This window comes from Bos taurus, chromosome 19 (genome assembly GCF_002263795.3).
Source record: "Bos taurus isolate L1 Dominette 01449 registration number 42190680 breed Hereford chromosome 19, ARS-UCD2.0, whole genome shotgun sequence".
NCBI lineage: Eukaryota > Metazoa > Chordata > Mammalia > Artiodactyla > Bovidae > Bos > Bos taurus.
In genome coordinates this window covers 6479152-6494269 of record NC_037346.1, presented here as the reverse complement: position 1 = coordinate 6494269, position 15118 = coordinate 6479152, and the positions used below count along the sequence as shown (strand labels likewise).

General features: G+C 38.1%; 1 long non-coding RNA gene across 1 annotated transcript in view; it reads left to right on the top strand.

Annotated features, from left to right (window-relative positions):
* The first annotated feature begins 243 nt into the window (after window positions 1-243).
* The window catches only part of LOC132342984 (uncharacterized), a 40380-nt gene continuing 25505 nt past the window's right edge, over window positions 244-15118 (top strand). The window contains exon 1 of the long non-coding RNA XR_009491613.1: window positions 244-564. This is a non-coding gene — a long non-coding RNA (uncharacterized lncRNA). The remainder of the gene's footprint in view (window positions 565-15118) is intronic.

Sequence of the window (15118 nt, the reverse complement as noted above, 5' to 3'; positions counted from 1 at the left end):
GAAACAATATGGAAAAACACTCCAGTCTGATCAGAGTCATATAAAAATGGACAGTATATGAGCAAAGTCTAGCAACAACCATAAAGGACAAAAGTAGAATATGAGTAGTTCTTTGCTAAACTTCTAATGATGCTATAATATTGTTTAAAGGATGCCGTTTTAATGAAGAGGCAAAGGAAAACGTATAAGAAATAATGTGCTCACTGAAAACTAATATAAAACTAGTCCCCAGTCTGCCATTCTGCTTTATTCTCTTTTTCTCTTGATTCCATGATTCCATGGATTCCATGGAATGATTCCATGTTCAGCCATTCCACAGGGAGTTTCCCCTGTTCTCGTGGGGAAGAGTGAAACCCCCATGGCTACAGGGGACATATAATTGGTTCTTTTCCAGAATGAGTATCAGAAACAAAGGGCCTTCTCATATCTCAATGACAGTGTTGTGAATTTTCGAAGGCTGGGCCAGGCACCCAGATTTCCTCCTCAGCTGACTCCCAGTCAGATAGGATAAGAAGGACTTCTTGACAGAGGCACCTGCCCTGAGCATCCTGATCTCCAGACCAGGTGAGACTACATCTCAGTAATTCCATCCTCTGCCCCAATGTCTGTCTGCAATTTTCCTAAGTCACCTAAGGGTGACTTAGAAACATGGAGGTAAGGGTTGAAACTTGTGACTTTGGTTGAATGGGTTCCACTGGCAATGTTGGAGGTCTGACTTATTTGTTGAAATCTTACTCCTCTCTTGGTGCTCACCCTCAAGATCTAGGGTAGGGGAGAATCCAGTCCAGAACCCATACATTATATGTTTATGTGTAGCTGTTATAACACATTATTAATATTATGGCAAAATGCTTGGGCTCAAATATTGGTACTATCTTTTGTTATCTCAGACTAATGTCTCAACATCTTTGCATATCATTTTCTTTCTTCGTAACATGGAGGAAGTGCTGGTGCCTGCTTCATATGACTGCTGCAGCATCAAATGGAAAATAATTTTTAAAAAGAGTGGATGTATGTATGTGTATAACAGATTTACTTTGCTGTACAACAGAAACTAACAAACCGTTGTAAATCAACTTTACTACAATAAAAATTAATTGTATTTTATAATATAATTTAATTTTAAAGTTATATTTTAAAAGTTTAAAAAAAGAAATGGTGCTTGGAAAGTATTCTTCTGGTGCTCAGCACCTGATGGGAACTCAATAAATGTTAATGGCGGTGTTTGTTATTAGGTTCATTGCCGGAGTCCAGCTCCAGCAGCCAGGGATTCAACCTGAAGGAGTGAGCGGTGTCAGCGAGAAACTGAGGCAGCCTCTCAGTTTTCTTGGACTGCTTGTTTATTTCAAGCTTATGATTCTCTTTTATACTTTTCCAAAAGCATTAGGTCAGAGGTTTGATATTTTCAGTTCCCACTGACCCAGGTTTGTTATCTCCATAAATCATTGTTGCCCCTCAAATGGAGTTTCTGCCTCAGCGATTCTCTTATCTACTTTTTCTCATGTGTCCTTGTGAATACACTGTAACTCATGCTAATGTCTGGGCTGCATACCACATTCCTCAGTTTATTTCTTATCTTTCTAAGTCCTGTTTGCTCCTAGTATCCTAAGCTCACTATTTCTTAGAAAGGGCTTCTAGCTAATAATATCTCTAAAGTCCCTAATTTCTATAAGCTATAGTAGAATATGCTAACATTACAACATTCCTTAAATCTTTAGCTTCTAACTATTTTAATTATTCATAAGACCTAAATTCAGCAAACTCTTTTGCCATAAACACTTTCCTCACAAACAGGCTTCAGATAGCAATCCCTCCCATGGCCTCAAGCTGCAGCCTATGTGCTCATCCTGGAACACTCTTTTGTAAAATTCCTTAAACAAATGTCAGTGATTAACTTTATGAATTATTCTCTGAGCACAGCCGCAGAAGGCTCTGTGTCTTCTCATGCTCCTCTCAAGAACAATTATAAGGCCTAACTCCTTCATCCCAGAACCGTGCCTGCAGAATGAAGAGAGGGGTCTGGGGCCGTGCCTCCATTTTGTCAGTAATGCCTAACGCGGCTCTCAACAGTTCATCATCTTTATTATATTTCCCCTCTATTCATCACTTTATTCATAGCAAAGTTAGCCAGAAGCACTTGATGGCGCCTTAAGATCAGGGAACCTGGAATCAGATCCCTTCCATTCTAATGGCTGAATGACTACCTGAGGGGGAATCCAAGTGTGTTTTGGAACCACAGTGACCACATCCCAGGCCTGGGGCGGTGAAGCTGTCCAGCCAAGGGTTTTATTATTTTATTTAAAAGTGTGACTCATCAGACAAGCAACCCTCTCCATCCAGGTGCTGTATTCAGATAGCCCATAACATCTACTTCTTTGGTACCTGAGCCAAGCAAAAGAATCTACAAGGAATTTTTCTGGGCCTGAGGAGAACTCGTAGGTTGACACCTCTGTAGTTTAAGCACAGTGGCCTCAGGAATAGCACTTAAAACTCTCTAGGACTCAGTTTTGAATTGCATAAAATAAGAGAAACTGTGTAGGTTGTTTTTATCAAGACCAAATGAGATGTGTGAAAAATTCACAGAGGAGAGCATGGCACATGTAAGATCCGAATGTGTCTGCTATAACGAAATTATTCTACTAAGGTCTTTGGGGCTTTTAAAATTCATTGCATTAACATTTCTGCTTTAACAAAGTTATATTCATTTTGGAGAAAAGATTTTGTATATAACAAATAAAATGAAGATATAGAGCTGTTTGGAATTCATGGTAACTGAGCAAGATCCCCATAGTCTGGGTGGCTCAGAATAACTATCTGCAGGAAAAAATAGTTAGAGCTAAGCCTTGTAGGAAATTTATAGCAACCCACTTCAGTACTCTTACCTGGAAAAATCCCATGAGTGGAGCCTGGTAGGCTACAGTCCGTGGGGTCACAAAGAGTCGGACACGACTGAGTGACTTCACTTCACTTCAGTAATAGATAGGAGGGAAAGAAGGGTGAATAACCTCATAAAAACTTGCCAGCCTACTCTGATGAGCTCTGGCAGCTTGCTGCTGCTGCTGCTAAGTCGCTTCAGTCGTGTCTGACTCTGTGCAACCCCGGAGACGGCAGCCCACCAGGCTTCCCCATCCCTGGGATTCTCCAGGCAAGAACACTGGAATGGGTTGCTATTTCCTTCTCCAATGCATGAAAGTGAAAAGTGAAAGTGAAGTCGCTCAGTCATTTCCGACTCTAGCGACCCCATGGACTGCAGACCACCAGGCTCCTCCGTCCACGGGATTTTCCAGGCAAAAGTACTGGAGTAGGGTGCCATTGCCTTCTCCGTGTAATTAAACACACACACAGGTTTACAGTACCAGCTTAAACCACCTGATTTCCCCCTGCAGTTTGCCTCAATCCTTATTTTCATGATCCTGACCTGGCTCCTACTAGTCTTGCCCTGTAAGGTCAACATGTGGTTTAGTCTTTAAGTTTTTCATGACAACTTCCCTCTAGACTATAGTTTCCTCTAATTGACTCCTGGAAAATCCAAGTAGTTTAATCCATGTCTCGAGACCTCCCTTTTCACAAATTCCAACCACAAGGAGCCTCTATGAGTCTCAAGTACAGGACGGGGCTAAGCTGATCTGGTTCTGTGGGATAATGAATAGATATAATTCATTCCTGTGATCAAGGAAGCTATTGTTTTTGTTCAGTTGCTCAGTCCTGTCCGACTCTTTATGACCCCATGGACTACAGCACATCAGGCTTCCCTGTGCTTCACCATCTCCTGGAGCTTGTTCAAACTCATGTCCATTAAGTCAGTGATGCCATCCAACCATCTCATCTCCTGTTGTCCCCTTCTTCTCCTTCAATACTCCTCAATACTCCTCTCCTCAATACCCCAGGTTTCAAGCACTTTATTGAGTACCTCTCTCTCTCTGGATATCCTCTGTTCTCCCATAACTTATTGTTCCCAATACTGAAATCATTACCTTCCCTGTCACCTCCTTACCACTCTCAACTTATTTTCCTGTTTCTATTCCTTTCTTTTTTATTTTAATTTATTTAGTTTAATTGGAGGATAATTACTTTACAATATTGTGGTGGTTTTTGCCATACATTGACTCAGCCACAGGTTTACATGTGTCCCCCCCATCCTGACCCCCTCTCCTACCTCCCTCCCTATCCCATCCCTCTGGGTTGTCTCAGTGCTCCAGCTTTGCTGCCCTGCTTCATGCATCAAACTTGAACTGGTGATCTATTTCACATATGGTAATTTACAAGTTTTAATTTTCTTAAATCATCCGACCCTCACTTTCTCCCACAGAGTCCAAAAGTCTTCTTTACATCTATGTCTCTTTTGCTGTCTTGAATATAGGGTTATTGTTACCATCTTTCTAAATTCCATATACATGCATTAATATACTGTATTGGTGTTTTTCTTTCTGACCTATTTCACTCTGGATAATAGGTTCCAGTTTCATCCACCTCATTAGAACTGTCTCAAATGCATTATTTTTTATAGGTGAGTAATATTCCATTGTGTATATGTACCACAGCTTTCTTATCCATTCGTTTACTGATGGACATCTAGGTTGCTTCCATGTCCTGACTATTGTAAACAGTGCTGTGATGAACCTTAGGGTACATGTGTCTCTTTCAATTCTGATTTCCTTGGTATGTATGCCCAGCAGTGGGATTGCTGGGTTGTATGGTAGTACTATTTCCAGTTTTTAAAGGAATCTCCATACTGCTCTCCATAGTGGCTGTACTAGTTTGAATTCTCACCAGTGGTATAAGAGGGTTTCCTTTTCTCCACACCCTCTCCAACATTTATTGTTTGTAGACTTTTTGATGGCAGCCATTCTGACTGGTATGAGATGGTCCCTCACTGTGGTTTTGATTTGCATTTCTCTCATAATGAGTGATGTTGAGCATCTTTTCATGTGTTTTTTAGCCATCTGTATGTCTTCTTCAGAGAAATGTGTTTAGTTCTTCAGCCCATTTTTGACTGGGTCGATTCTTTTTCTGGTATTGAGCTGCATGAGCTGCTTGTATATTTTGGAGATTAATTCTTTGTCAGATGTTTTGTTTGCTACTATTGTCTCACATTCTGAAGTCTGCCTTTTCACCTTGCTTATAGCTTCCTCCATTGTGCCAAAGCTTTTAAGTTTAATTAGGTCCAATTTGTGTATTTTTGTTTTTATTTCCATTACACTGGGAGGTGGGTCATAGAGGGTCTTGCTGTGATTTATGTCAGAGAGTGTTCTGCCTATGTTTTCCTCTAGGAGTTTTTTAGTTTCTGGTCTTACATTTTGATGTAAGTGTTGTTTGATGTAAACTAGAAAGTGTTCTAGTTTAATTTTTTTTAAAGTGGTTGACCAGTTTTCCCAGCACCAGTTGTTAAAGAGATTGTCTTTTCTCCATTGTATATTTTTGCCTCCTTTGTCAAAGATAAGGTGTCCATAGGTGCGTGGACACCTTATGGGCTATTTTGTTCCATTGATCTATATTTCTTTGTGCCAGTACCATACTGTCTTGATGACTGTAACTTTGTAATGTAGTCTGAAGTCAGGCAGGTTGATTCCTCCAGACCCATTCTTCTTTCTCAATATTGCTTTGGCTATTTGAGGTTTTTGGGTGTGTGTTTCAATGCAAATTGTGAAATTATTTGCTCTAGTTCTGTGACAAAGCAGAATAGAGATTGCATTGAATCTATAGATTGCTTTGGGTAGTATACTCATTTTCACTATATTGATTATTCTGAATCATGAGCATGGCATATTTCTCCATCTATTTGTGTCACCTTTGATTTCTTTCATTAGTGTTTAACAGTTTTCTCTATATAGGTCTTTTTTTTTCTTTAGGTAAGTTTATTCCTAAGTATTTTATTCTCTTCATTGCAATGGTGAATTGGATTGTTTCCTTAAATTCTCTTTCTGTTTTCTCACTGTTAGTGTATAGGAATGCAAGGGATTTCTGTGTGTTAATTTTATATCCTGAAACTTTCCTGTATTTATTGATTGGCTCTAGTAAATTTCTGGTGGTGTCTTTAGGGTTTTCTATGTAGAAGATCTGCAAACTGTGAGAGTTTTACTTTTTCTTTTCCAATCTGGATCCCTTTTATTTCTTTTTCTTCTCTGACTGCTGTGGCTAAAACTTCCAAAACTATGTTGAATAGTAGTGGTGAGAGTGGGCACCACTTGTCTTGTTTTTTATTTTAGAAGAAATGCTTTTTAATTTTCTCCATTTAGGATGTTTGCTGTGGGTTTGTTGCAGATGGCTTTTATTATGTTGAGGTATGTTCCTTCTATGCCTGCTTTATGGAGGGTCTTTATCATAAATGGGTGTTAAATTTTGTCAAGGCTTTCTCTGCATCTATTGAGATAATCATATGGTTTTTATCTTTCAATTTGTTAATCTGGTGTATCACACTGATTGATTTGCAAATATTGAAGAATCCTTGCGTTCCTGGGATAAAGCCCACTTTGTCATGATGTATGATCTTTTTAATATGTTGTTGGATTCTGTTTGCTAGAATTTTGTTGTGGGTTTTTATATCTATGTTCATCAGTGATATTGGCCTGTAGTTTTCTTTTTTGTGTGGCATCTTTGTCTGGTTTTGGTATTAGGGTGATGATGGCCTCGTAGAATGAGTTTGGGAGTGTACCTTCCTCTGCAATTTTCTGGAAGTGTTTGAGTAGGATAGGCCTTAGCTCTTCTCTAAATTTTTGGTAGAATTCACCTGTGAATCTGTCTGGTCCTGGGTTTTTGTTTGTGGAAGATTTTTTATTACAGTTTCAATATCTGTGCTTGTGATGGGTCTGTTAAAATTTTCTATTTCTTCCTCATTCAGCTTTGGAAGGTTAATCTTTTTTAAGAATTTGTCCATTTCTCCCAAGTTGTCCATTTTTATTGGCCTATAATTAATGGGCTCTTATGATCCTTCATATTTCTGTGTTGTCTGTTGTGATTTCTCCATTTTCACTTCTAATTTTGTTGATTTGATTCTTCTCCCTTTTATTCTTGATGAGTCTGGCTAATGGTTTGTCTATTTTATTTATCTCCTCAAGAACCAGCTTTCAGTTTTGCTGATTTTTGCTATAGTGTCCTTCATCCCTTTTTCAAATCTGTTCTGATTTTTATGATTTCTTTCCTTCTACTAGCTTTGAGGTTCGTTGAGGTTCTTCTTTTCTTATGTTTTTAGTTGCTTTAGGTTATTTATTTGATGTTTCTCTTATTTCTTGAGGTAAGTTTGTATTGCTATGAACCTTCCTCTTAGCACTGCTTTTACTAAATCCCATAGGGTTTTTGTTGTCGTGTTTTCATTTTCATTTGTTTCTATGCATATTTTGATTTCCTTTTTGATATCATTCATGATCTGTTGGTTATTCAGAAGCATGTTGTTTAGCCTCCATGTGCTTTTATTTTTAATAGTTTTTTTTCCCTTTTCTGTAGCTGACAGTTAGTCTTATTGTATTGTGATCAGAAAAGATGATTGAAATGATTTCAATTTATTTGAATTTACCAAGGCTATCTTTATGGCCCAGGATGTGAAATATATTGCAGAATGTTCCTTGTGTACTTGAGAAAAAGGTGAAAATCATTATTTTGGGGTGAAATACCCTATAGATATCAATTAGGTCTAACCGGACCATTGTATCAGTTAAAGCTTGTGTTTCCTTGCTAATTTTCTGTTTGGTTGATCTATCTATAGGTGTGAGTGGGGTACTAAAGTCCCCTACTATTATTGTGTTACTGTTAATTTCCCCTTTCATACTTGCTAGCATTTGCCTTATGTATTGAGGTGCTCTTATGTTGGGTGCATATATATTTATAATTGTTATCTCTTCTCCTTGAATTGATCCTTTGATCATTATTTAATGTCCTTAGTTTTTCTCTTTTCATGGTCTTTATTTCAAAGTCTGTTTTATCTGATATGAATATTGCTACTCCTGCTTTCTTTGGCCTCCATTTGCATGAAATATCTTTTTTCCAGATCTTCATTGCTTCACTTTCAGTCTGTATGTTTCCCTTGGTTTGAGGCAGGTCTCTTGTAGACCACATATACAGGGGTTTGTTTTTGTATCCATTTAGCCAGTCTTTGTCTTTTGGTTGGGGCATTTAACAAATATACATTTGATGTAATATTGATAAGTATGATCCCATTGCCATTTACTTTGTTGGTTTGGGTTCGATTTTATAGACCTTTTCTGTTCTTCCAGTCTAGAGAAGATTCTTTAGCAATTGTTGAAGAACTGGTTTGGTGGTGCTGAATTTTCTCAGCTTTTGCTTGTCTGTAAAGCTTTTGATTTCTCCTTCATATCTGAATGAGAACCTTGCTGGATAGACTAATCTTGGTTGTAGGTTTTTCTCTTCCATCCCTTTCAGTATGTCCTTCCATTTGTTTCTGGCCTGAAAAATTTCTATTGAAAGATTAGCTGTTATCCTTATAGGGATTCCCTTGTGTGTTATTTGTTGCTTTTCCCTTACTGCTTTTATTTTTTTTCTCCATTCCTTACTGCTTTTAATATTTGCTCTTCATTAGTTTGATTAATATGTGTCTTGGGGTGTTTTGCCTTGGGTTTATCCTGTTTGGGACTCTCTGGGTTTCTTGGACTTGGGTGGCTATTTCTTTCCCCATTTAAAGGAAGTTTTCAACTATTATCTCCTCAAGTATTTTCTCATGGCCTGTCTTTTTAAAGCCTTTTTCTTCTGTGACACCTATGATTTGAATGTTGGGGCATTTAACATTGTCACAGAGGTCTCTGAGGTTGTCCTCATTTCTTTTAATTCTTTTTTCTTCTCTGCTTCATTTATTTCCACCACTCTATCTTCCACATTACTTATCTTCTCTTCTGCTTCACTTATTCCCTCAGTTCCCTCCAGTGTGCTTTGATCTCCATTATTGCATTATTCATTATTGATTGACTCTTTTTTTATTTCTTCTATGGCCTTGTTAAACATTTCTTGCACCTTCTCAATCCTGTCTCTAGTCTATTTATCTGTAACTCCATTTTGTTTTCAAGATTTTCTATCATCTTTACTATCATTTTTCTGAATTCTTTTTCAGGTAGACTCCATATCTCCTCCTCTTTTGTTTGCTTTGGTGGGTATTTATCATGTTCCTTTACCTGCTGAATATTTCTCCGCCTTTTAATTTTTCTTAGATTGCTGTGTTTGGGGTGCCCTTTCTGTAGGCTGGAAGTTCGTGGTTCCTCTTTACTGTGGAGTCTGCTCCCTGTGGGTGGGGTTGAACTATTGGCTTGTCAAGGTTTCCTAGTTGAGGGAGCTTGCATCTGTGTTCTGGAGGGTGGTACTGGATCTCTTCTCTCTGGGGTGCAATGAAGTGTCCAGTAGTGAGTTTTGGGGTTTGGCATGGTTTTTGACAGCCTGCATTTTAATGCTAAGGGTTGTGTTCCAGTTTTGCTGGAGAATTAGAATGATATGTCTTGCACTGGAATTTGTTGGCTCTTGGATGCAGCTTGGTTTCAGTGTAGGTATGGAGACTTTTGGGTGAGCTCTTGTCTATTAATGTTGCCTGGAATCAAGAGTTCTCTGATGTTCTCAAGTTTTGGAGTTAAGCCTCTGAATATCGGTCCTTCTCTTACAGTAACGTCAAGACATACAGTACATACATACAGTACAGATAATAAAACATCTAGGTTAATGGTGAAACAATTCTTCATGGCAAGGGACACCAAAAGAGATTCACAGAGTTACAAGGAGAAGAGAAGAGGGAGGAGGGAGATAGAGGTGACCAGGAGGAGAAGAGGGGGAGTCAAAAGGGGATAGAGCAATCTAGTCAGTAATCAATTCCCTGAGTGTTCTCCACAGCCTGGAACACCCAGAGAGATTCACAGAGTTAAGAGGAGAAGAGAAGGGGGAAGAAGGGGATAGTGGTGACCTAGAGGACAAAAGGGAGAGTCAAAAGGGGACAGAGCAATCAAGCCATGAATCAAATCCCTAAGTAAAATTGGATACTGAAGATTAGATTCTTAAAGGTACAAAATTGATAACAAATACCAAAATTCAAAGATCAAAAATCTAGAATAGATCCTGGTTATGTTGCCCTCTGAGATTCCAAAACTCCCCACAGACCCACCTGTGATAGGATTTCCTACTGTGTGGAAGATTCTCCTTCAAGACTCCTTCCCTAGGATGGGTCTCCATCCCTAAATCTTTTGTCTCTGTTTTTATCTTTTATATTTTTGTCCTACCTCCTTTTGAAGAGAATGGGCTGCCTTTTTTAAACTATGAACTTTAAAAAGTCATCCTCTGTTCTTTTATCTTAAACTCAAATGATTCAAGTCCTCTATATTCAGGAGTATATATCTGTATCTGTCTATGCCTATAATTTGTTAGAATATTTAATGAATTAACTATATATAGTATGAAATATTTAAATATGTTCCCATCATATTTCAGTTACACACTTAAATCACCATAAGTTAGGAACTATGCTATGCTAAGTTGCTTTAGTCGTGTCCGACTCTGTGTGACCCTATAGACGGCAGCCCACCAGGCTCCGTCGTCCCTGGGATTCTCCAGGCAAGAATACTGGAGTGGGTTGCCATTTCCTTCTCCAGTGCATGAAAAGAGAAAAGTGAAAGTGAAGTCGCTCAGTCGTGTCCGACTCTTAGCAACCCCATGGACTGCAGCCTACCAGGCTCCTCTGTCCATGGGATTTTCCAGGCAAGAGTACTGGAGTGGGGTGCCATTGCCTTCTCCAAAGTTAGGACCTAGGATCTCTCTATGACCTAGTATGGTTTTTCCAGTAGTCATGTGTGGATGTGAGAGTTGGACTGTAAAGAAAGCTGAGCACCAAAGAATTGATGCATTTGAACAGTGGTGTTGAAGAAGACTCCTGAGAGCCCCTTGGATGGCAAGGAGATCAAACCAGTCAATCCTAAAGGAAATCAGTCCTGAATATCCATTGGAAGGACTGATACTGAAGCTGAAATTCCAATACTTTGGCCACCTGATGCAAAAAGCCAACTCATTGGCAAAAACCCTGATGTTGGGAAAGATTGAGGGCATGAGGAGAAGGGGATGGTAGACAATGAGATGGTTGGATGGCATTTTCAACTTGATAGACATGAGTTTGAGCAAGCTCCAGGAGTTGGTGATGGACAGGGAAGCCTGGCATACTGTAGTCCATAGGGTCACAGAGTCAGACATGACTGAGTGACTGAACTGAACTGAGGACCTCTCGCTTAAATTTTCCCAACATCCTGCTAATTCAGGGATGGCAAATGCTTAATTATACTGTCTACTTCCTTCTCTTCTTTCTTTTCTTATACAAATGACAAGCTTACTTTTTCATTACTATAGACTTTCCTGTTGAGTCCAGATGCTGTCCTGAAGTCCTTCTCAAAGTAGCACTCCACAGAGACACTGCTAGACTTGATAAACAAGTGCAACTCCATTTGTAATCTCCTCTCTGTCCTTCTTCACCAGATGGTATGTAGATACACCACTAAGAGTCATCTAATTATGTCACATCCAAGTTTCAAAATTTATGAGGATCTTTTTTGCTTTCAAAAGAAGTTAATACCTCACTGGTTGAGTTTATAAAGCCTTTTACAATTCAGTTCTAACAGAAAAGGTTCAGATTTATCTGTCATTACTGACAAGTTCTCTAATTATTCATAGCAACACATCCCATTTCTGCAGTCTCTTATGTTTCTTTTGTTTATGACATCACTTCCTCCTAAAATTCCCTTCTCCATTCACCACAAGCTTGTTGAACTCCTACAAACTTCATCCTTTCTAAACTTCTCTGTGTGGAATTATTTGACCCTTCCTCTGGATCTCCAGAACACTTTTATTTAAACTTTAGTTGAGAATACAGAGCTTTTCATTGTTATGTCTTTTATTATTTGCACATATGGCTAGAAGATCATTCCAAATAATAATTGTGTCTTCATTAAAGGTTAAAATGTCTAGTGATTACTCAATTAATATATCTTAAAAGAATACAGTTAGTGAGCAAACCTCTTTTTCCTTTGTGAAAAGTGACAGCAATGTTTGCTTATTTCTCTTTACTCCACAAATACATTTTAAATACCTGTTATGTGTTATTCATGAACAATGTCCATGACAGAAATCAGAAATTTCAGCCAAAGCTTCACATTGTATCTAAAGCATCAGAGATGAAGAGAACCACTTTAGATTTGCACAATATTTTTAATTTTTTGTGCTCCCTTCTATGGGTGAAGGAACTATTAATATAAAGGTAATATTTAAAATTCAGAGTATGTCACAATTCCTGGCTCACTTTAATAAATATTGATATTATATAAACTACTCAGGAGAGTCAGTTGATGGTTCTCTGAGCAACACACAAGCAGCCCCCACTCCCTTATAAGCAAAGACATAAATCATGTATGAATAGAGCTCCACATGCTCAGTGAATAAGTCCTTTGGATTCCAAGATGACTGATACTTAAGCATTTTTCTCATTTGAGTGCAGACCTAAATTTAAGCAGGCAGTCAGACTACATGAAGTTACAATGCCTTTTTGTTCACGGTAAGGTGAGAGATGCATTTCCAAGGGTAAACACTGTGTGTTTCCAAGTAAACACCATTACGTGTGACTGCACATCTGTGCCTTTAATAAAACTGAAGGCAAGGGGACAGCTTTTAAAAGCGTCTCATGTCATGATCATTCAATTTTAAGTTTCAGTTGCTGGAAAGTGGACTGTTAGTGTGGGTGTGTATGGGAAATTGTGCAGAATTATTTTTCTTTGACTACAGTTGAATTAAGCCTTTGGTTTCATCTGGAAAGTGTGCATAGCACAATAGGAGTCTGTGTGTGGTGAGGAGTCATTGAGATTAAAAAAACAATGGGCAGCAAACAGGAGTTATACTGGTGAGATTACTTATGAGAGTGTTTAACCTCTGAGGACTTCACCCCTGAAGAGAAAGGAGGAGGATAAAGAAAGACTGACAAATAACTTGTGATCACTTGCCAGGAGCTGGAATTTGTCATTTGAACTCACACAAATGGACAAAATGCTGAAACTTCTTGGGAGAAATAAAGGATTGTGATTTATGCTTCTCAGTACCTTTATATATGTGACTTTCCCCAGCTTGAATATCTTTTTTGCCTTTCCATTCCAACTTTTCACATTCTCTGAATTTCTGTCAGTTTTGTTCAAAATTTAAAAGGTATGTAACACATGACACAAGAAATTCTATTTTTAGGAACTGATGGAGAAAAAATCTTTAATGAAATTTAGGAGATGTGTATACAAGAGTATTATTGCAGAAATATTTTTAGAGGAGAAACAAAAAGTCATCTAAATAGCAGATTGATTAAGAAAATTATGGAAAATACCTGCCCAAAAAATTGAAATGCAGTAGTTAAAAGCACAGTTGGTAAGTATAAATATGTCAGATAGAAGTTTGTCTAAGTGGCACTAAAGTAAAAAAAAAAAAAAAAATCTGCAGAACAGTAGTCATAGTGTGATTTCTTTTAAAACAAATAAAACCAACATGTCATGTTTATATACACAGATATGGTTTGTGATTGTTATTTCTTAGGAATGTAGTTAAACTGAAAATCAGGTGAACCTTGACTTTTGTATTAAATATGTCTGTATTTGTTGAATTTATTATAACACATAGGGGTTCTTTGATCATGTTTTCATAATTGAAAATAATTCTTTAAGAAAAAAAGCTTATTTATCTTTTGGGTTCAAGTTCAAATGTCATCTCATTTAGAAGTGAATTTTCCCATTTATAAAATGCAGTAGATTTTGTAACATTTGCTTCATGTATATTGCTGCAACATTATATAGGAGACACTTACTTTGCTATTGAAGACTAGAGTACAACTCCTTGCTTGGCCACTTTCTACCTGTACAGTTATCTTGGTAAGTGACACATCTTCTAAGCCTAAAATTTCCTTTGTGAAAATAGGAGAAACAATGCTAACTACACAGATTACTTGGGAAGTGTAAACAGTAGGCATGAATATACTGTTTATTTGTGTGCTTATCTTTTGTATCCTATAACATTTCAGCTCCTATGAGAGCAGGGTCTCCTAGATTTATTAATTCATTCAGTAGATACAGCAGCAATGTACTCCCGTCAGGCACTTTAGTGAGCTTTAGTGATAAAACAATAAATAGGAAAGATGGTAGATTCTTCCATGAAATTTATAGGTAAGTGAAGAGAACATACGTATAATCAAATAATTGCCAAAGAGAGTATCAAGTGTTATAATAGGAAAATCAGGAGACTTTTGTAGGAGTTGATATTTTTATATGAGACACAGAGTATGACTCTGCTTTAGCAGACAAAGAAGGTAGAGAGGATTTAAAGAATGTGCGAAGTAGAGGAAAAGAACTGAATGACAGTGTAGAGTATTGAGAATATTTGGTATGTTCGGCATGGCTGGAATTGAAAGGTGAGGAGAGAGGGATGAAATACGAAATTGTAAACCTTAATGACATGTTTCCTCATTCTTACTGAATGTTGCTGACTCTCCCCAATAGTAAGTGAGAACACACAGTATCTTAGACTAAAATTTAAGTGTTTTCCAAGCAACTGGACACAGCAACAGTTGGAGGATTAAAGGGTCTGAGGCTCAGAAAGTCAACATCATTGTAATACTTCTTGGAGACCAGCAGCCTCCAAGATACGTGAATCCACTCAACCTTCTTCAGAGTTAGGACACAAGACAGAAGGAGTGTTCTAATGCAGGTAACCTGGGAGATGGAGGTTAAGGCGACGATGAGAAGAAATTTATTTCTTTGGAGTGGGGGATATGTCAGGAGTTGTAAATACATCAACTCAGTCATATCCTTGATGAAATTACAGGCAAAGAGTCAGAGAAAGGGGCTGTATGCACATCCAAATCCCGGTTGCTTAAATATCAAGAAGCTTCTGACCATACAGAAAGCTCTGGCATTAAGGTTAATACTTGAAATTAAGAAAATGTCTACTGCATTTGAGTAACGTAATATGAAGCTCCAATATTTTGGCTACCTGATGCGAAGAGCTGACTCATTGGAAAAGACCCTGATGATGGGAAAGATTGAAGGTGAGAGGGGAAGGGACAACACAGGATGAGATAGTTGAATGGCATCACTGACTCAATGGACATGAGTTTGAGCAAACTCTGGGA